Source organism: Schistocerca piceifrons, chromosome 3 (genome assembly GCF_021461385.2).
Source record: "Schistocerca piceifrons isolate TAMUIC-IGC-003096 chromosome 3, iqSchPice1.1, whole genome shotgun sequence".
NCBI classification, from domain to species: Eukaryota; Metazoa; Arthropoda; class Insecta; order Orthoptera; family Acrididae; genus Schistocerca; species Schistocerca piceifrons.
The window spans coordinates 193,067,505-193,091,112 of record NC_060140.1 but is presented as its reverse complement, the minus strand read 5'-3'; the positions used below and the strand labels follow the sequence as shown (position 1 = coordinate 193,091,112).

General features: G+C 42.1%; 1 protein-coding gene across 2 annotated transcripts in view; it reads right to left on the bottom strand.

Annotated features, from left to right (window-relative positions):
• LOC124787602 (A-kinase anchor protein 1, mitochondrial-like) overlaps positions 1-23,608 on the bottom strand; it is a 277,269-nt gene that overhangs the window by 104,719 nt on the left and 148,942 nt on the right. Inside the window, exon 3 of one of the 2 annotated variants that reach the window (XM_047254353.1) lies at positions 2,718-2,858. The exons of the other annotated variant lie outside the window; for it this stretch is intronic. The gene's annotated coding sequence lies outside the window, so the exon portion shown is untranslated. The remainder of the gene's footprint in view (positions 1-2,717; positions 2,859-23,608) is intronic. 2 annotated transcript variants of the gene reach the window in all.

Genomic DNA, 23,608 nt, shown 5'->3' with positions numbered 1-23,608 from the left:
TAAGCACGACTGTTCCCTCAGGCTTCCTAGGTGCAAAATGGTTCCTTAGCCACAGAAGAAAAATATCAGTTGTTACGTACGCCGACTTTTGTGACATGAATATCGTGGAACCCGGCGGCATATCGTCCTTCGGCGGCATATCGTCCTTGTACTCGGCCTTTTCATTTTTCCCTTTAAAACACAAGCTCGGGGTAAAAACATGCCCTCTCCATTGCGGCAAGCGATTACAGATATGGTTTCACCCTTTTCACCGGATGTTATCGCTGGTACGCTCTTAGACCACTTTGCAGCCAACACGTAACCTGGTCTATTATTCAGCTGAAGTCCGGACTCACCTACGTTGAATATGTGTATTTCCCGGCTTATCAAGGAGGTTATGCTCTACCAAGATGTTCTGCAGCAATGAAAAATAGTCTGAAACGTTTTTCGTACTTAAACCCCTTGACCGTGCTGGTGAAACTCCTTCCGATTTGCGAATTGAGAGTTCTGGATTTCTTTTTAAGAATAAATGTAGCCAGTCCATTCCAGTAATTTCCTTTTCTCGGTTAAATTTGTGATGTTGGTTATATTTCTCAGCTAATTTATATTCCATAGTACGTACTTCGGTCCTTGTCGGTGCAAATCCGAAGTTTTGTAATGTTATGATATGTTTTACCAACTTTTTCTCACATTCTTGTGTTAGTACAGGCAGCCCACCCAAAGGTTTTTTCGTGAAGCACCCGTTTGCTAATTCTCTCTTCAGCGTTGCCCATGGAACGTGAAACTCCTTTGAGGCTTTATTCAGGGTGATTCCATTTTGCACCGCTTTTACGGCATCGTTAAGTTGCTCCTCTGTCCAATCAGCACGGCTGGATATTTTTTGTCTTTTGTAAAATATACGCATCTTTGCCTGGAACAATGGCGGTAGTTAGAACATTTACTTTTTTAATCACTGACAAACCCAACTGTACTCGCAAATTATATATATATATATATATATATATATATATATATATATATATATATATATATATATATATATTAGTTTTTAAATTAACGATTGTATTGAGACGTCGGATAAAACAGAATATAACTCTCGCATGGGATAGAAAACGCTAACATTTCATGACTTGTCAAAAACCATGGTTTGGATGTACCTAAATAAAAGCTTTACACTTTACATATAAGAAAAGTCCTTCACCGTATCACCCCTGCCCGTTTCTCCCATCTGCTATGTGTGAAACGGTGAATTTCACGGCAAGAAGTTCAAAACACTAGACGCAAGCAGTATAAGAAGGCAGACTATATCCAAAAATACCCCGCGGAGTACGCTACCTGAAGTAACATCTACAAATGCATGCAGCATATAAAAATTATTTAGCATCGAAAACAGTTTTGTACAAAGCACTTACGGTTTTTAAAACGAAGCTGGTTTTCAACTCGTGCACACTGCACAGATGATTAGAGACTGTTGGCATACAGACATACAGAGACATCTGTTTAACCAGTAAAGAATTAAAGCAATTCACCATTTCACCCGATTCACCATATCATCCTGACTTACCCTATAAAGTTACACGCTGAAGCAGCGTTGTATTTCTTGTTAACGCAGTCGTTGGATGTAATCTGCGCCCAATTAGATGGGGACTTGACGAATAATTTACATTTCGAACACATCTGAAGTAACTAGGACGATATTTCACAGTGGCCGCTTCTAGCTCAATGATCTCGCGAACGGATCGTTTGCTGGAAGGTTGTTGCTTCCATGATTACACTTTCACCCGTGTCAGCTTCCACTGCTAATTTTTTTCATTCTATATATAAATTTTGCACTTGGGAGACTCTGGTGCCCCTCTCGGTCTGGTCGCCCAAGCTGTCATTTGTGTTCCTGGGGCCTTAAACCTGCCCTGTTGGCCAGTTAGATCGTTTCTTATGCCTTCAAAATGTGGTCAAATGTTTCTATAATTTTGAATTCATCTCGACAACTTCGTAGAGGTTGGCAGGTTAAAAAACTCCCCTGTGACTGTATCTTGTGAAACTGGCGCATCCGAACATTTTTTCTAATTCTCTTATTAAGGTGAAGGCTCCTAAGTAGCAGAAGTCGACACAAAAACGAGCACTGTGCATTTAATTATTCTAAATCAGATCGTGAGAAATAGGGAATCCAATGTAGGTATCGTCAAGAACGACGTCGGACGACATTGGGTCTCACAATCTGTCTGCATCTGCTAGGGAGCAATATGCGTCCAATGTAAGTGTAGACTAAGGAGGAAAGTTTCGGCAATATCCGAGTCGGTGTGGAATCACGAATATCATGTTCAGGACAACCAAAGTATTTTCATGGGATATTTGGATGTGAACACGTTTCGACACACCTCTCCCAGAATTTCTTAGCCAACTCTATTCTTTCTAACGTATCTCTGAGCCCATCCAACGGATTCAGTTCTGTCACAATTTCACATATCTTATTCATACTGCGTTCCTTCCTTATGCAGCCTGAGAACAGCCTGAAAGAAGTTTATTTACTTTCAGTCTGTTTCACTCGAGCTTATGAAACAGGTTAAGCTTCCGTAGAAACATATAAACACAAAATATTAGATACCTTTTCAATCTTACAAGAAGTTACAGCAGTAATATCAGAGAACGACGAGAGGTGGCTGTGAGACTTTAAACCCGCATAAAAGGCTATTCTCTACATAGGCAAGAGAACACAGTATAATTAACGTTCACATACTCACCAAAAGTGAGACCTGCAAAGAGTGAGGTCGTGCGCTAATTGGCCAATGGCAAGCAGCGTCCAATCCTCAGGTATCAGACCTCTAACGATAATCACTCTAATTCAGCTGATTCTCACGTCCTGATGGTCAACGAAACAGCACCTGTGAATCAGATAGTTGTCTCTTTTTTCTGACTGTTTCCTCCTTGTGACTATCAAATAAATGTGAACACATGAATGAATCTTCTCACTGAGAAATTAAAACCGTGTGCGTAAGAGGGCAGGATTTGAGCCCAGGTGATAGAATACTGTAAGGTGCAAAGGTGATGAACAGAGTTAGATTAACAGTCTGACATAAAGTTATAACTAAAGATAAATACATTAAGCTACGTTATACCTCACTTTTCTTTAGTTCAAATGTTGGTACGAAGAAGACTGCACTTTCGACGTCAGTTAGATCGTTATTCGTATAGTCAAACGAACTACTAAATAAACAACGGATTACCACAAGTTCATTACAGAAACGGTACGTGTTTGCAGTTAAGATACCAATCAATAACGACGTTCTAGTCGCTCGTGTGTTATTATGTCTACAACTTTGCTTCCGCCGTTTTGCAATAGACGGGTGTAGCGGCAAGTGGGGCTCGGGTGATTGGTCGTAGGTGTAAAACAATAAGCTTAGGCATCTGTAAACATAATGCCATAAAAATATTGGTTGATTTGTGATTGCATCGTAAGGTTATTCTCGATTAAGTACGTCAACTTACGTAGCCATTTCTCGCCATTTGCGGGAGGTTTTAATTTTCTGCTTTAACATGAAGAGATCTGCGGCTGTGGCTCTTAAGATGCTGGGTAAGACTACTGGTGAGAGAACTATTAGTGGAAGAACGTAAAGAGAATGTTTTCAACGCATTAAGAAGGTGATTTTGATGTCGAAGACCGGCATGGCGGTGGAAGACAGAACGTTTTCGTAGCTACTGAGACAGACGAAGACAATCACAGAACACCATTATCGAAAGCAATTGATGCGTTCGAGTCCAGCACTGAAACACAAACGGCCACAACACAGCGATAGACACGTAAAGGTAATTTTGCAGCGGGTCAGTGCTCGACCCCATGTCGCAAAATCCGTCAAAATATACATGAAACATTGAAATGAGAAGTCCTATCCCTCCCGCCGTATTCTCCATACGCTGCTCTCCCTGACTACCACCTTTTTCGATCAGTGGCATTTAAATACTGTATATTTAGAAACAATCGCTAACCATAAAACTGAGTTTGAGAGAAGCAGAATCGAATTTCGGTTTCAAAGAAACAACGTCGGATCATCTGTTCTGCAAAGTTGTTAAGGGTTTCGTGGCCACTTGTTGACAAACGGCCTTCTGTCTCGGGTTCTTCGGCCGACGTTTGTTTGATGATTATTCCAACGTTTCGCCAGCATGAGGGGCTGGCGTTGCCAAAGCTTCACCCTCCATTGTTGGTGGTGAACTGGAGTCGAGCTTGCGGCCGCAGATCACAACTGGCGCGCCAACGAGCATCGGGTTTTCCGCGGTCATTATCGCTGCGGTTCGCCCTTTGCTACCTGCAACGGTCGTTCGCTACAGAAAGAGAATCCAGGATCCGTTCACCTTGAGCCTTTCTTCTTTCTTGTTGAAACTATTCTCATGTTTATGTATTTCCATAGCATCCGAGAGCGAGAGGGTGTGATAGCTCTTCTGTATAGCAAGAATTTTAGTAAGTGGTCGGTCACACAGAGTGTGCTCCACAACGGCCGATTTCTCCACCTGTCCCAACCTGCAATGCCCCTTATGTTAGGTGATCCTGATGTTGATTGACCGTCTCATAAATCGAACACAGATTTATCCGCGTGCACATGGTATGCGGTATATTCCCGACGTTGCAAGTGGAGTCCTTTTTCTCCTTTGCCGAACTGGGACTCTCTTGTACTTCTTTGTCAGCTTATAAATAGTCCTTACTCCGTTTTGGCGCAATATACGGCCGATTCTGCCAGTCATTCTGGGCATGTATAGGAGAAAGGCTGTAGCCGACGTTTCTTTTCTGACATGTCACTTGGCCGTGTGTTTGATTCTGCGACGTTTGTTACGCAACTGGTGTAGTACCCACTGCTCTTCACGACGGTTTCCAAATATTGCATCTGGCGTCTGAGGTGCTGCGGCTCACACATTCGTCTTGCTCGAGTTACGAGCGTATTAATTGTGCCTCTTTTCTGGTTCGGGTAGTGATTTGTCAGTTCGTGCATTATTTGGATTTGCTGTTTCTGCACTGGGTGTTTGCAGGTAAATTATTGGCATAAGGTCCGCCTATTATGCAGAACATGAATCATTACCTCTGTGCCACCGTCAGTGGTTTTCTTTACTCAAATCTGTGAAATGTTAACGTATTTTAAATGAGAACTCATAAACGAAAATTGGGCCTAAAGACCGTTACTGTATGTTGTCATTAGCTTAATTTTACGTTACACCGATATGCAGGATCCTCTGTACATTATCACATACGGGTAGCTTGTCATCTGCAACCAAATGATGTTAATGAGAATTTGGTTGGCCAGTTAACACATCACTTTATATCTACACGTAATCTCATTGTCACAAGATATTTCGCGCCTATATCTGCTATTACTTAAGCTTAGCTTCGATGAATTCTTTTTCATGAGTTATTGAGACCCACACACTAAAATATACATGTTTGCAGGCTTTCGTTTGTAACTAACACTTTTCACTTTGCCAAAACATTTAGAAACATGTTATCGAGTGTCCAGTCCCATTTGACGTCCAGTTGTTCTCAAGTGAGTATAGTGCCACGTCTTATCTTTTGTTTGTTTGTTTACTCTCTCTCTCTCTCTCTCTCTCTCTCTCTCTCTCTCTGCGTGCGTGCGTGTTCAACAGTGTGCATTTGCGTAGAGTAATATTGTTAAGTAGTGGACGTGCAATTTGTAGTATCATAAATCACAATGTAGCAACATCACTATATCAGGTGTTCAAAACATAGTTTGGAGAAAAAAAAGGTGTGCAATGTTTGCATCACACGACTGACTCCCGAACAAAAACAACGAAACGTAGACACCTGTCGCGACTTGATTGAGATGCAGAAAACTGACTATTCTTTTCTGGAAAACATCATTCACGGGCGACAAGACGGCTTTATCAATACGAACCTACCACAAAATAACAGAGTACAGAAATTCACATGAAGAGTCAATGTTTTGACGACGTAACCGACATTTAAGCCTATATGACACGCGTTGCACTCAACTGGGGAGAGAGTAAGTAGGGCACCCAAAGTATTCAAATTGTGATATTAATGTTTCTCTATTTATTATTAATCCAGTCTAAAGATTCAAGGAAACCACACAATATTAGTGTGTTATTTCTCACATTTGTTTATTAGCGTTCAACGGAGCAATGGGGAGATGTATGTTGGAGACTACAGGAAACAGAAAAACAAAAAATGGGTCTGACAACAAATTGCAACGGAAAAAACAATTACAACTGTAATGAAAATTAAATAGAAGGGAACGATATATGGAGCTCGACGATTGGATGATAAATGGAGCAAGGAAATTATTTGCTAGATCCTACGTGATAAAAAATACCGAGACGATGACTTCATGGAATGGCTAGATGGCAACAGTTTCATGCAGAACTAACATGGATGCATATAGCTTACGATAGACATGGACTAGTCTAGAGGACTTACCCAGCGGTGGACGTTAAACAGATAAAATGCTTTATTAATTTTTATTTTCCATATTTGCAATAATAAATTTATACACCTGTCAATAATAATAATTTCATATGCAAGACTCCCAATGCGAAGCCTTCGAGACATCTCTATTCTTGGGTTCAATTAAGTTTTGTCATGTGCAAGTGGTGGTTATTCTGGACCAGACCACACACGAGGATTTGTCAACCCTATCACTGCAGCCGTATCTACCGAAGTTCGCTTTGCACTTGAGATCCCTGCATTCACTCGGTTGTACGATTTCCAAAAAATATAGGGCAGCTCAGCCTTGGCGACATTTTCTTTAACAGCTGTACGAGAGTTATGTTGGTATGCCGTAGGAGCCAACGACGTGGTGATAGTCTTGCAATTGGACGGCACTCAGGTGTCAATGAGCCAACGGCAATGACATACCCAGACAGAAGGTCACCCATCCAAGTAACAACCCATTGCTTAACTTCGGTGATAGACAGGAACAGGTGTTTCTAACGCGGCAGTGCCCTTGGTTGTGATACTTGCTATCGCCCGAATTTTAGTCATCGGTTTTCAAGAGTTAATGAAAGTGGTTTCGTGATATTCACGAAGAACTTTCATTACCTGAGCCTCGAAAGATACTCCTAGTATCTATGGGTAGAGTAGCGCTGGTCTTTCAACTGTTTCGATATTCCCGCTGCTGTTGCTCCACTTCTCACTTTCGGTGGTGCTACGCCGAAGAGAGGAAAGATTTTGTGTGTGCTACCGGCTTATGGGGACACAATGCACCCTGCGTGGTCGAAGACGATGTCAGTCTCTCCGTGGTGTTAATAGAGTTCCGTTCTACCACTGTAATAGCAAAGTGATAAAGATAAGCAATACAAATTCTAAAGGATAAAAAAAAATGTAGTTGTAGAATCGCTAAAGTATGGTTTCTGCACGTCTGTTCTCATACTGCTGCAATCAAGCTTCCAGCCGACACTTTGCTGCGTATGATGTTCGACGTTTATAGCATTGTTTTAGATCTACATTTATATGTCTGCTCCGCAATTCAATTTAATTACCTGACACTGAGTTCTTCGAACCACCTTCAGACTGTTTCCCTATAGTTACACTCTTTAATAGTGCGTGGGGAGAATGAACACTTAGATCTTTCTGTACGAGCTCTCGTTTCTCTTATTGCGATGAACATTTTTACCTATTTAAACCAGCGACAGTAAAATATTTTTACATTCAGAGGAGAAAGTTGTGATTGAAATTTCGTGGAAAGATCTCGCCGCAACGAAAACACCTTTGTTTTAATGACTGCCCCCAAACTCGCCTATCATAGCCGTGACCACTCCCTCCCCCCTACCCTTATTTCGCGATGATACAAAACGAGCTGTTCTTCTTTGGACACTCTTATGTCCTCTGTAAGTATTATCTGGTAAGGATTCCATACCGCACAGCAATAATCTGCAGATGACGGACAAGCGTATTGTGGACATTCTTTTCACTTCTCAATATTTCCACCAAATACTCTGTTCTTACGGATCATTGGCACTTTGGAGTCTCGCAGCAAGGTCACATCGTAACGACACCACAAAATGACACACTTCAATGTAAGCAAGCCAGTCCACTAAAACTGTCGGAAACAGTGCCTACATCTTGCAAAAGAGGGAGTAGAAAATTTTTTCACTCGTTCATATGGTTGGAAAGATTGGAAAACCAAGTTTTACCAACAAAACTTATGCTGGCTAAACTTTCTGTAGTTAAAAAACAAAAAATTTCTGACTTTTTCATTTTTTTTCAAAATATCTCAGTTTCTTGTGCTCCTAACGTTTTGGCGTCTATTTCCTTTCTAAAAGAGCACAGAATTCTCTACTAATTTAACTGCTACAGCTTTGTCCTGCACACAATACCAAGGGCCTTGCCGCAGAGGTAACACCGGTTCCCGTCAGATCTCGAAAGTTAAGCGCTATGGAGCTGGGCTAGCACTTGGATGGGTGGCCGTCAGGTCTGCCGAGCGCTGTTGGCAAGCTGATCCCGGCGGAGGTTCGAGTCCTCCCTCGGGCATGGGTGTGTGTGTTTGTCTTTAGGATAATTTAGGTTAAGTAGTGCGTAAGCTTAGGGACTGATGACCTTAGCAGTTAAGTCCCATAAGATTTCACACACATTTGAACATTTTGTTGGCAAGCGGGATTCACTCAGACCTAGTGAGGAGTACCGTACTGCGAAGGAACTGCTCCGGTTATGAACACTGACAACGGCGGGAGAACTGTGGGCTGACCTAAACGCCCCTACATATCCGCATCCCGTGACGCCTACCGGCTGAGGACGACACGGAGATCGGCCGGTACCGTTGAGCCTTCAGAATCTTGTTCGGCCGCAGTTTCAATTCCGAGGGCGCTTCAATTTATCAAAATCACATCCACCACTCTGTCTACAGGCCACAAGTGGCCCACTGGGACCATCCGACCGCCATGTCATCCTCAGAGGAGGATGCGGGTAGGAGGGGCGTGTGGTCAGCACACCGCTCTCCCAGTCGTTATGATGGTATTCTTGACCGAAGCCGCTACTATTCGGTCGAGTAGCTCCTCAGTTGGCATCACGAAGCTGAGTGCAACTCGAAAAAAGACAACAGCGCATGGCGGCCTGGATGGTCACCCATCCAGCTGCCGACCACGCCCGACAGCGATTAACTTCGGTGATCTCACGGGAGCCGGTGGATCCACTGCGGTAAGGTCGTTGCCCCAAAATTACATCCATTTTTCAAAATTTGTACAAAATCGCAAAAACCAAGCTTCTGAGCACTTTTATTCCAGTTTGTGTTTGTATCGTAGAAATACATTACCTGTTATGTTATACATGGGAACTGAACATCTCACATTGCGGGATAGCCAGCATTTACGGATCGCTTACTTCATAATCAGTCCCTAATAACACACTCGGCACAAATTGCGTGAAGTCTTTTTGTGGCATATAATACTAGTTGCGTACAGGTACCGTCCATGTTTTACAGGTGAATGACATCAATAATCATTTATAAGAAAAAGTGCATCGGAATTTTTATTTACGGAACGTCACTGCATTTATTCCTTGGTGTGCGGAACTCTGTTTTCTTTGGCGATTCTTTTCACAGTCTGTTTTCGTGATATTTTGATGATCTAAATGAAATCGTCTAATGTGAGTCTGCGTTTCATTTGCGAAAAAATGTAATGAGAGATGAACGTGTCAAAAAGAAAGGAATCGGCACGGCTGATCGATTGTACTATTAAACCTAATTGATCTGCTCACACACGTTTTCTAAAAAGGCTCAGCGAAGTGACAGTGCATGAAACATGCTGCAAAAGAAGTATGTTAAGGAGTGAATGATAGCAGTTAGCCTTCGACATCCTAAGGAACCAACAGGCATGTCACGTCGGTCCCAGGAGAAAGGTCAGTTCAGTTTTAGAGATGGATACCTGTATTTCCTCTGTGCAAGTGGAAATCCTGATGACTTGTTAACCACGCAATAAAAATGCCACATGCTAAGCAAAATTTTGTTTGCAAAAGAAATGAAATTGCAAGTGCTACCTTCAATATTAGAACAAACTAAACGACGTGGTGATGAATTTGGCCAACAAATTGTGGTACAACAGATTCAAAACGCAAATGACTTGGTAGCTGCAGATGGGTGGAATCAAAGATTTTGCTACAAAAAGCTGTTACATGTTTCGGGTAGTGGGGAGAAATGAGGGTATCGACCTGCAACAGAAATAGATGAAGGGGTGCAAGCTATTTTTGCCTACCTGGAGACCAATACGGAAGAATGTCAGTCTCCTATGGACGATCTATTAGAGCAAATAGCATCATGACCTCACCCTGATGTCTGCACTGTCAAATTTCCAGAAATACGGTGACGATGCGATGATAGCTGAAACTGCTACAGAGGCAGCACTCGTTTGTTTCAAGAACGTCGAGCTCCAAGTACACAGTGAAAAGTAAAGTACACAGTAAAAGAAACGTAGATCCCCAGCAGGAGCCGGCCGAAGTGGCCGTGCGGTTAAAGGCGCTGCAGTCTGGAACCGCAAGACCGCTACGGTCGCAGGTTCGAATCCTGCCTCGGGCATGGATGTTTGTGATGTCCTTAGGTTAGTTAGGTTTAACTAGTTCTAAGTTCTAGGGGACTAATGACCTCAGCAGTTGAGTCCCATAGTGCTCAGAGCCATTTGAACCATTTGAACCCCAGCAGGATGGATTCCGAATCGTCAAAGCAGCTGCAAATATCATCTTAGACGATATAAGATCACTAATATACAATATAAAACAGTACCCTCCATCTAACAACTTTTTATGTGATACAGAGTCTGTTATGCCAGAATCTGTAAAATTGCTCTTTGACAAAATAATTTTGAAACCCCAGCGTTCACCCAAGAAATGGGAGAAAATGTGCGTTTCTCTTGTTCACGTGCCCATAAGTGCTGTGGCCCACGTTCATCTATTTCATGCCTATTGAACGCAAACTTTGCCTACCCGTACCGGAAGTTTGGCTCAAAACATCACATTCAGATTTTGTCTCGTCTTGGATTTGCAGCGTCTTATACTGAAGCTGAAGCTGTCTTATTGGAAGTATCTTCAATCCCTCACCTTAACAACAAAAGACAACGAAATGACGTAACTTGTCAATTTGTGTTTGATAATCAACATTTCAGTGAAACACCCTTGATGCAACTGGTACTTTTCAAATAATGTGAGGATTAACGTGTGTTAAACAGGTTTGTTTGCGTGGGCATCCTCCACAGCAAGCATAGAAGTATCTGGTCTAGGGGTAGGATCTTTGAGTAGTAATCAAAACGTCCTTGGTCCCCGGTTAGAACCACGCTATTGCTTAAATTTTGAATAAAAATTATCATCCTTGGCGGCTGAAGCCTTACGGCATAAGAAGACCCCTCGTTCTGTCAACGGCCTTGAGAAGGGGGGGGGGGGGGGGGGCAGAGGACCGGACAGAGGTCCAGGGCATTGCCCTAGGCGGGAGGAACTGCTCCTAAAAGGTCTAAGGATCAAGAATGATCAACGGCGTGAGGATGCAGAAGGCAATGGAAACCACTGCATTAAAGACACACAGTGCACAACCACAGGATACGTGGCCAACAATAGTTCAGTTACATATACCGACGACGCAAGAGGATGACGAAGAGACAGAGAAAATATATGAGTATATTCAACGGGCAATTCAGTACGCAAAGGGAGATGAAAATCTAATAGGATAATTGGACTGCGGGTGTAGGCAAAGTAACAGAGAAAAGGGTTAAAGGACTACACGGACTTTGTAGTAGAAATGAGGGAGGAAACAGACTAACTCAGTTCTGCAATAAATTTCAATGAGTAATAGCAAATAACTCCGTTCAAGAATCACATTAGGAAGACGTATACTTCGGAAAGGCCGGGAGGTACGAGAAGATTGCAGTTACATTGCATCATGGTCAGGCAGACATTCCGAAATCAGATATTGAATTGTAAGGCGTAACCAGGTACAGATGTACTCAGACCACACTTCCCTAGTGATGAAGAATAGGCTGAGTTTACGAGACTAGTTGGGAAGAAACAGCCTGCAAAGAAGTGGGATACGGAAGTACTAAGGAATGAAGAGAGACGTCTGAAGTTCTCTGAGGCTATAAACAATGCGCTAACGAACAGCTCAGTAGGGAGTTCAGCTGAAGAGGAATGAATACCTCTCAAAAGAGCAATCACGTAAGTTACAAAGAAAAACATAGGCACAAGGAAGGTAACGGCAAAGAAACCATGGGTAACAGAAGAAATACTTCAGTTGATCGACGAAAGAAAGAAGTACAAGCCACTTATGAATGAGATGAATAGGGAGGGAAGCAAGAAATGATTGTTGGAAGGACCGACTCACCGCATAGAAAAGGCAAAACAACCTATGGTGAAATTAAAAGCAATGGCGGTAACATTAAGAGTGCAGTGGGAATTCTGCTATTTAAATGCAAAGGATAGAGAGGAGAGGTGGAAAGATTACACTGTGAGCTTCTGTGAGGGGGGGAGGAACTGTCTGACGACGTGACAGAAGAAGAAACAGGCGTCGACAGCGAAGAGACGGGGATCCAGTATTACAATCAGAATTTAAGAGAGCTTTAGAAGAAAGGGATAGATAAAATTCTCTCTGAATTACTACAGTCACTGGAGGAAGTGGCAACAAAACGATTATTCACGATGGTGTGTAGAGTGTATGAGACTGGCGCTGTCCCATCAGACTTTCGGAAAAACATCGTCCACACATTTCCGAAGATGGCAAGAACTGACAAGTGCGAGAATTGTCTTACAATCAGCCTAACAGCTTGAGCATGTAAGTTGCTGAAAAGAATAATATACCGACAAAGGGAAAGAAAATTGAGGTTCTCTTAAATGACTATCAGTTTGGCTTTAGAAAAGGTAAAGATACCAGAGAGGCAGTTCTGATGTTGCGGTTGTCAATCGAAGCAAGACTTAAGAAATATCAAGACATGTTCGTTTCGTTCATAGGATTTGTCGACCTGGAAAAAGCGTTCTACAATGTGGAATGGCACAAGATGTACGAAAAGACGAGTAATACACAATGTGTACAAGAACCAACAGGGAACAATATCACGGCAAGACTAAGAACGAAGAGTGGGATTACAATTTAAGGCGAAAGGATATCAGTGAAACTGAAGAAGAATTACAGGATCTGTTGAATAGAATTAACAGTCTAATGAATACGGAGTATGGATTGAGATTACATCGAAGAAAGACGAAAGCAATGAGAAGTATCAGAAATGAGAACGGCGTCAACCTAATATCAGAACTGGTGGTCAGATGAAGGTAAGGAATTCTGCTACCTGGGTAGCGAAATAATCCACGATCGACTGAGCAAGGAGGACATAAAAAGCAGACTAGCACTGGCAAAAACGCCATTCCTGGCCAGGAGAAGTCTGGTAGTATCAAACATAGACATTTATCTGAAGATTAATTTTCTGAGAATGTATGTTTGGAGCACAGCATTGTACAGTAGTGAAACATGGACTGTGGGAAAAACCGGAACAGAAGAGAATCGAAGCACTCGAGATGCGGTGTTACACACGAATGTTGAAAATTAGGTGGACTGTTAAGGTAAAGAATGAAATGGTCTTCCGCAGAACCGGTGAGGAGAGTAACATATCGTAAACACTGACAATAACAGGGCACAAGATGACAGGACGGCTGTTAAGATATCACAGAATAACTTTCACGGTACAAGAGGGAGCGGTAGAGGGTAAAAATGGAACAGGGAGACAGAGATTGAAATACATCCAGCAAATAACTGAGGACATGTGGTGTGGAGGTGTTTCCGAAAAAAATTAAGTAATTTCTGAAAATTTTCAGCTTGACCCTCGTACACAGCTGAATATGATTTGCAGCACTGTGTGACTGATTGTGAGTTTCCCAAGGCTGCAGTGTAAATAGATCATCAACCGCAGGTGAGCACACGTGATCACATGCGTTTCGATTACCTACATGTGATGCAATTAGGAACAAGCGTAGAAGTGAACAGCTGCTTTGGATGTAATGAGAGATAAGAATTAATGGTCGACTCTTGATAACTGACCAGATTGATGCCAGATAAAGTATGAAATAAATTGTGCCAGGCAACAACCTCTGTTGGCGTAAATTTCTAGTTTTACATGTATGAGAAGAATAAAGAACAACGTCTGAGCCGATGAAATGTGAGATTCGTGAGTAATTTGTACTTCAGGTGGTGAATTGACGGCTATCCTGTTCACGTATAACTAAGAGCAACTTTTCGACTTCAGCTGCAGAGTCTGTGTTGACACTAAAGGCTGAGAAGAGACACAGCAAATGGAGTACAAGATGTCTATCGATGCAGGAAGACTACCTGCAGAATGGTTCATAGAAATAAATGGTCACCAGCTTAGTATCCCATAACTTCGCTAACCGACATAATTAATTAATCATAAGCGCTTACTGCTTACTACCGTAGAAAATGATTTAAAAAAAGTTCCGATGAATCACGAGTTTGGCCCTTTTTATGGTTTGGGTAGTTGTACAAGAGGACTTGGTTGTTTGCCACAATTCAAACGTTGAACTTCTTTTCAATTATTTGTGCAGATATATTCTTAAGAAGGGAGAAAAATTGGTATCAAGGCTATTCAGACACAGTCTACTTGCATACACGTATGTATCCTCTGGACTGGAATAACTACTTCCTCGGTTTATGAGAAGCTATTAGGTGGTGGTAATGAATTTCTTTATTTTCGGGTATTCTATCCGAAACGGATCCTTCACCAGGACTTTTGACCTCAGTTTCTTCAAAAACACTTTCACAGCAGCCACTTCCGCAGGGTCTAGCCGTCGTTTTTAAGTAGTAAGAGACAATGCACCAATTTTGTAACAGAAAGATTGGAGAAGGAATCTATGTGGCTTTTTGCAAAATAATGCACATCAGTTCACCACAGATAAACCACGGAAAACCCACTTCATGATCGTTGGACACGTATTTGGGACTCCCCATTTCTCTTTCGCTTTTCTGCTTCCTCCGTAAGAGTCGACTAACGGTTACGCCATGTCGCCCGTTGGTTGTATTCGTTGATGATGATAATTGGAGCTTATGGGCAGGCTGTATTCGTGTCGCTACATAAGAATGTCAATATTTCGCCGTAAGTTGTGCCTCGACAAACACGCATGTGTGTGTGTGTGTGTGTGTGTGTGTGTGTGTGTGTGTGTGTGTGTGTGTATGTGTGTGTGTGAGAGAGAGAGAGACAGAGAGAGAGAGAGAGAGAGAGCGCACTGATTCGTAGGCAGGCAGATTAGAGTGTAACGTCCCGTCGACAACGAGGGCAGAGCACAAGCTCGGAAGACGGAAGGATAGAGAAGGTTGTACCCGTTTAAAGGAAACATCCCAGCATTTGCACTAGGCGCTTTAAGAAAATCACGGAAAACTTTAATCTGGGTGGTCGGGCGGAGATCACTGATTTATCATGTTATCATCGAACACAAACTTCAAGAAGTCTCTTTGGTTGTTTCCCGAGCACAGAATCTGGCGAAATTTTGTTCCTCTCATCATTGCTGACGTAAGTAATTTCTGCACAGCGCCAAGAAAGGATTTATCGTCTTGTAAACAGATCTACTCGAACTACTACGAGAAAAAATTGCAGCTACACGGCAAATTAAAGATGGAACAACATACCGTTAATTATCTTCCTTCAGGTGTTTGAAGACGAAGTTGTGTAAGCTTGTGACCAACAAAATGTTACTGAAAACCGCCCTGTCGTAGGAGAAAAGTTTCGCACGTTTCAACAAATATTACAAAAACAGAGAATGAACTAAAAATGACAACACTTGAAATATGCAGCTTTCCGTCCAAAACCGTGTCATCAGTGAAAGGAAAATACTTGTATCACAACAGACATGAAAAAAATGGTTCAAATGGCTCTGAGCACTATGGGACTTAACATCTGAGGTCATCAGTCCTCTAGAACGTAGAACTACTTAAACCTAACTAACCTAAGGACATCATACACATCCATACCCGAGGCAGGATTCGAACCTGCGACCGTAGCAGTCGCGCGGTTCCGGACTGAGGCGCCTAGAACCGCTCGACCACAATGCCCGGCTGTGTCACAAATCGCAGTGGCGGACCACGTCTAATTCAAATGTTCATTCGTCAGAAGAACAGAAAACTATGTGCAATGTTTTGTCACGCACACCTTGCCTCCAGAACAAAAACAACTGACGCCGCCTCGAATTGATGGAAATGCAAAACAAGGACAATTCCTTTCTGGAAAAAAATCATCATGGGTGATTTAATTCACTGTTCTCAACACAAACCTACAACAACAAAAAACTGCAGGAATTAACATGAAGAAGGGTTAATGCTTTGACGACAGAAGCGACATTCAACCTATAGTGATACGCGATTTGGACACCATCCCAAATAAGGACTTTTCTGACAATTTCACATTGTTATATGAAAGTTCTGTGCGTTGCATTCAAGAAGTGGTGGTGGTGATGGTACACCTATATAGAACACCTTTCTTGCTTTTTGGTCTGATAGTGTTAGGAGACACAATGTTTTTGGCGTTCGAACAATGCAGAAAAGCTTAAAAATCAAAATTTAGAATTGCTTCTGGCCACGATGTTTGTATTACAGTCACAGGATCAAAGAAATTTGCTGTGTAGGAATGACACCCGCTCCCTATCAATATCTTGGATCGCCTCGTTCTAGCCGTTTAAATTACCGCACTCAAGAAGTGGACTAGTTCTGTTGGATGTCATACACAAAATACAATATCATTGTGATATGCTCTTCTTTGGTTGATAAGATGTACTTTCACAGGTTCTTTGTAAACATGGAGTCATTATTGAAGGAGGATCACACTAATACAATAATCATCTCTATTCCTCCCCATTTTAACTTTATAGCAACCATTCACACGGTAGGTGAGTGGGTTATAACTTTCCTATGACTAGACGTTATTCATCTGAAGTCTCAATAGGGAAGATGGCGTTAAATGGAGGAAGAACGTCTACAAAAGGAGGAGAAATGTCTTTGCGGCTGCCACCGTGGTATCACAAACGTCATGGGAGTTGCATTTTAGCAATCGGAATACGGAGTGTATCGTTTCACCTGTTCAAAAAAATGTTCAAATGTGTGTGAATTCCTAAGGGACCAAACTTCTGAGGTCATCGGTCCCTAGACTTGCACACTACTTAAACTAACTTGTGCTAAGAACAACACACACACCCATGCCCGAGGGAGGACTCTAACCTCCGGCGGGAGGGGGTTTCACCTGTCCGCAAACGTATACTCAGATTGCGAGTTCAACGCTAGGGGAGGAGGACGGAGTGTGTGTGTGTGTGTGTGTGTGTGTGTGTGTGTGTGTGTGTGTGTGTGTGTGTGTGAGAGAGAGAGAGAGAGAGAGAGAGAGAGAGAGAGAGAGAGACAGAGAGAGAGAGTGAGGGGGGGGGGGGGGGGGGTTTCGTTGATCCTGGTAAATGTCAGATGGTGGTGGTGGTTTCAGGACACTCAATGACGTGCTTACCAGCGTCCTCGAATGTCTTTACATTACGAGTACGTCTGCTAACTACACACTATAGCGCACAATAACAGTACTACTGGCTCCACATAACCGACAACGCACGGAACAGCTGACAAATCACTTGCTCCCGTCTGTGCGCTTGAAGAACAGCTGTAGAGATCTATACTTTCTGATATCAAATGATCAATGAAAATGCCATTTATCCTGAATCGTGGCAGAACTGATAGAGGAAGACGCCAAGAATATTAAAGTACTTACCTGATTCGTCCTACAGGGCACGTTAGAGATACTACCGGGAGGGAAGAGGCAGTATTGAATCCCAACGCAATAAAACTCCGTGAATTGTAAGTTCCCAACGCTTCCGCTGTCTTATGGCGTCAATGTCACGACGAGTCACTGCAGTAATCAAGAGAACCGAAGCTACAAGCAATTAGAGAGCTGTAAGCGAGTCAGCCGTGGTCAGCTGTTTATAAGTTATTCTGAATAAAAGAACGAGCAATTATTGTTTAACTGCTATAGAAACTTATGACGCCCTCTCTATTAGTATGGCAGATGGAACGATTAGCAAAGCTTTCAACACTAGTAAACGAACAGAACTAGCTACACAATTTCTACCTATGTAGATACCGCGAAGTTGCTGTATGACAAAAGAAATGAAAATGTAGTACAAGCGTGTTTTTCTTCATTCTGTATTAGATGAAAAAGTCGCTGCGAGGATTGGAGCATTAACCACACGGCACTCTATGCTTCTTGAGCAGGAAAGCATTACAGTGTCCGCCGTGCGTGAAGGTTAGTGACTATGTAGTGAGACAGCTACCATGTTACCCGCCGCCTTTCTGCTCTGATTCCATGGAGTTGGGTCTTCGCAAACGAAGGATTTATACATATGAGAGAATCCTAATGTTATATGTAGCTTCTTGTCAAAGACAACAAACAATAATATGTTTATGACTACTACTTGAGACTTTGCTCTCCTTTTTGTAAAAGTAATCTGAGCAGGAAAATAAATTACGTGCTTAACACGAACACAATAACCACTCCAGCATTTTATTTTAAACTCATGCGGAAAGTAGCGTACAGTGCGAAATTTTAAATTTGTTCATGGCTGGAAAATGAAGGGCTGATCAATATTTCATTCTTAACGGGAAGCTCTATCACCTACAATATTAATACACTTTATTTGAAGTTCACGTCTGTGGATTTGCGTACAGATCAGGGAAAGTACTCAAAAGGGCACGGAGCACCAACGTTCACAAGGAAATACAACTAGAGAAGGCCGTTACCTCTTGTACATATTCCGCCGAAATAGGCGGAGGCGGCACAATGCGACTAAGCTGCAGCGAGCCGTGCAAAAATGCAACAGGAAGCAATATGCTTGAAAGTTTCTCAGGCGTTGCGTCGGACTGTGCAGTGGTATCTGCACAATCACTGTCGCACCTAACGACGACGAGCTGCTTCATCCTTGAAATATTGTGCGGTTTCCACGACACTATGCAACGTAATGCCCACGAAACTTTCCAAGAAGTTGTCACGTCGGGAAAGCCGCAAACAGCACGGGAAACAACGTGTCAGACGTATTCATGAAGATAGGGCTGTTAACAACAAGATAATGTAGCATGTTTCGTTACAAGTTCATTTAGAAAGGGCGAAAGCGGTCACGGAGATGTTCAGCAAACTCTACTGGCAGACGCTGCAAGAGGCGCGTTCTGCATCATGGAATGGTCTAACGTTAAAATTTCCCAGAATGTACGTTCCTAGAAGAGTCACCCAATATACTACTTCCTTCAACGTATATCTCGCGAAAAGACCATGAAGATAAAATTAGAAAGCTTCGAGCCCACACAGTACACAAGGTACCCTCCGCCACAGACCGTAAGGTGGTATAAATGTAGATGATGTTCCCATAATCGAGACAATGAAGAAAATTTTACACTGCTTATTAATATTACTATCAACACACTAGAATTAAATACTTCCATGCTTTATTACAGTATTTTTTCACCTTTTCAGTAACTTCTAGTTATGTTTTGTCTGGTGGTCCTCTCACGGTTAGAGCAATGCTAGCTGCAGCGCATCCGTAAGTCTCGTATTAGCGTCCGCCCGAGAATTTTTTATAAAGTACTGTATTTTAATCCGTAAAGTAAGTCGGAGCTCTAATGGTATGATTTTGCTTCGCTAGAATCATGATCATGATGAATGTTTGTCTGGTAATAAGTCTTACATCGAAATTCACATTCAATGACCAAGATGTAGGGACCGATCATTACCACATTGTAATGGGTTACAACACACCCATAATACTATTCATACGTTTTGTAAGTTAAAGGTTTTCTATCTTGATTAGTGAAACCTATTCCTTGAAACTTTCCACAGAGTATTTCTTTTAACACTGGTAAGCCTAATGAACAAGTGTTACAAGTTGTCACGTATTACAGACTAATATATGTTAGTCATTTGGTTAGCTTATCAAATGTACGTAAATACACCATAATGTTGAATCATGTAAACGTGCTCACTTAAACATTGCATTGCGAACTTGTAAATAAATTTAAGACAAACACAGATAGTAATTAATTTTGACAGAACATTGCTATGTCATATGTGATACATCGCCAGCTTTTTGTAATTGCGTAAATTACTTGTGTTACTGCAGACGAAACAGAATGACTCAGAAACACGGAAGCTGCTGCTACGACAAACAGGACGTGCGTGTAATTTTCCTGACAACCTCTGTAGATGTCAACGACGCATCTACCCTTTCCAAAACACTGTACATTCAAGACATTATGGCGCTCTGCCCAGAATGGGTAATAATTAGACTTGCCATACTTAGCTAGAACCTCGTCGGCAAAGTTTGAGATGGGAGCGTACAAATGAAGTAAAAAATTTATTTAATATAATTACTTTTATTTAGAACACAACTACATGAAACTTGTTGCGGCAGTAGTAGTTAGTACATCATATTTTTCGGAAGATTCAAATGGTTCAAATGGCTCTGAGCACTATGGGACTTAACATCTGAAGTCATCAGTCCCCTAGAACTTAGAACTACTTAAACCTAACTAACCTAAGAACATCACATACATCCATGCCCGAGGCAGGATTCGAACCTGCGACCGCAGCGGTCGCGCGGTTCTCGGCTGAAGTGCCTAGAACCGCTCGGCCACTCCGGGCGGCCTTTTCGGAAGATTTCGCCGTTTTCTGCAGATCTTTTTTGTCTTCTACGTATTTACAAAACTCCATGCAAGTCAGTTTGTAGTTAAACTGGCACTGTAAGTCTGATTTCACAGTCCCTGTCAGCAATTATTTCTTTCATCAGTCCACTGGGCCAATATTTTCGTTAATGTTCTCTATTTCCACAGTGGCGTTGTGTGCGGGAACAGAAAACAAATACACGCATTATTTTAGCAGCTGGCATTTCCGTTCAGGATTTTCGGTTTACTTAAAGTAAATCCACCTTTCCTCCATGGAGTGTTTAGACTTCCATTCTAGCGAGTGATGCTTGGTTTCTAAAGCGCTCTTCAGACTACATATATATAATTTCTTGAAATATTCACACCAAATTTTCTCAGGTATACAGGGTGTTACAAAAAGGTACGACCAAACTTTCAGGAAACATTCCTCACACACAAATAAAGAAAAGATGTTATGTGGACATGTGTCCGGAAACGCTTAATTTCCATGTTAGAGCTCATTTTAGTTTCGTCAGTATGTACTGTACTTCCTCGATTCACCGCCAGTTGGCCCAATTGAAGAAATGTAATATTGACTTCGGTGCTTGTGTTGACATGCGACTCATTGCTCTACAGTACTAGCATCAAGCACATCAGTACGTAGCATCAACAGGTTAGTGTTCATCATGAACGTGGCTTTGCAGTCAGTGCAATGTTTACAAATGCGGAGTTGGCAGATGCCCATTTGATGTATGGATTAGCACGGGGCAATAGCCGTGGCGCGGTACGTTTGTATCGAGACAGATTTCCGGCACAAAGGTGTCCCGACAGGAAGACGTTCGAAGCAATTGATCGGCGTCTTAGGGAGCACGGAACATTCCAGCCTATGACTCGCAACTGGGAAGACCTAGAACAAGGAGGACACCTGCAATGGACGAGGCAATTCTTCGTGCAGTTGACGATAACCCTAATGTCAGCTTCAGAGAAGTTGCTGTTGTACAAGGTAACGTTGACCACGTCACTGTATGGAGAGTGCTACGGGAGAACCAGTTGCTTCCGTACCATGAACAGCGTGTGAAGGCACTATCAGCAGCTGATTGGCCTCCACGGGTACACTTCTGTGAATGGTTCATCCAACAATGTGTCAATCCTCATTTCAGAACAAATGTTCTCTTTACGGATGAGGCTTCATTCCAACGTGATCAAATTGTAAATATTCATAATCAACCTGTGTGGGCTGAAGAGAATCCGCACGCAATTGTGCAATCACGCCATCAACACAGATTTTCTGTGAACGTTTGGGCAGGCATTATTGGTGATGTCTTGATTGGGCCCCATGTTCTTCCACCTACGCTCAATGGAGCACGTTATCATGATTTCATACGGGATACTCTACCTGTGCTGCTAGAGCATGTGCCTTTACAAGTACGACAAAACATGTGGTTCATGCACGATGGAGCTCCTGCACATTTCAGTCGAAGTGTTCGTACGCTTCTCAACAACAGATTCGGTGACCGATGGATTGGTAGAGGCGGACCAATTCCATGGCCTCCACGCTCTCCTGACCTCAACCCTCTTGACTTTCATTTATGGGGGCATTTGAAAGCTCTTGTCTACGCAACCCCGGTACCAAATGTAGAGACTCTTCGTGCTCGTATTGTGGACGGCTGTGATACAATACGCCATTCTCCACGGCTGCATCAGCGCATCAGGGATTCCATGCGACGGAGGATGGATGCATGTATCCTCGCTAAAGGAGGACATTTTGAAAATTTCCTGTAACAAGGTGTTTGAAGCCACGCTGGTACGTTCTGTTGCTGTGTGTTTCCATTCCATGATTAATGTGATTTGAAGAGAAGTAATAAAATGAGCTCTAACATGGAAAGTAACCGTTTCCGGACACATGTCCACGTAACATATTTTCTTTCTTTGTGTGTGAGGAATGTTTCCTGAAAGTTTGGCCGTACCTTTCTGTAACACCCTATATAATAGTGTTTTCAATCATCACTCAGTCTGGGGTTCCAGATAGCGTATCCAATCAAATACTTGATATTTATAGAAGAAATAGCCCATTTCTCTAAGTAATCAAATGCTACGTTATAGGAAGCTATTGTCATTTCCTCAAATTTCGAAATCAAATTAATTATTTCTTACTTACGGTTCTCATTCTTTAATTTGTTGAAATTCATCTTGGTTTGCATGCTAATAAAATTAGCAGTCTTCCTTTTATTCAGGCATCTTTGAGTGTCGAGTAATATATTTCTAATTTCTATTATCGAGACTATTCTCCTCCACGCTTTTTTTATTTATTTATTTTTTCAAACAGTGCCAAGTTTGACTGCAGAAACATGAAGCAAATTTCGCTGATCGGACTACTGAATGGCCCGACTTCAGCGTCAAAAAATTGTTTTAATGGAATCCAAAGCTTATGAACACTCTCAACTGCCGGCATTAACGACAGCCACCTTGTTTTTGAGCGAGACTAAAGAGTATGATGAATGACATCAACGTATAAGTAGAACTCTTTCAGCTTCGCTGTCCTTACCGAGAATATTGAAAAATGATCAAATATTTTCATGGCGATTATTTCAATGTCAACAGCAGCGCTTGATGTACTACTGTGAAGAATATGGGCAGGACATGCAATTCCTTCTAGATTTTTTCCAAGTTCTTCTTTAATTTGGTGATCACATTCCGCTGATCGGTGAAGCACTCCAAAATTGGTATTGGTATCTACAAAAAGCGATTAATTTATATAGTGGAATTTTGGAGTTGTCTTAAAGTGTGTAGACAAAACTTTGCAATTGTCTCTAATGTTTCGTTATTCAACGAATCAAACTTCAACAGCTTGTGTTGGATTCCATCCGTAAAAAACTAAGGAACTAAAGGAAACATCTTTTCAGCCTTGTGATACGATGCGTTGGTGCCTATGCAGTAAAATGAAACTTCTTGCAATAGTTTTATGCATTCGGACACGGAGTGTGGTGCAAGAA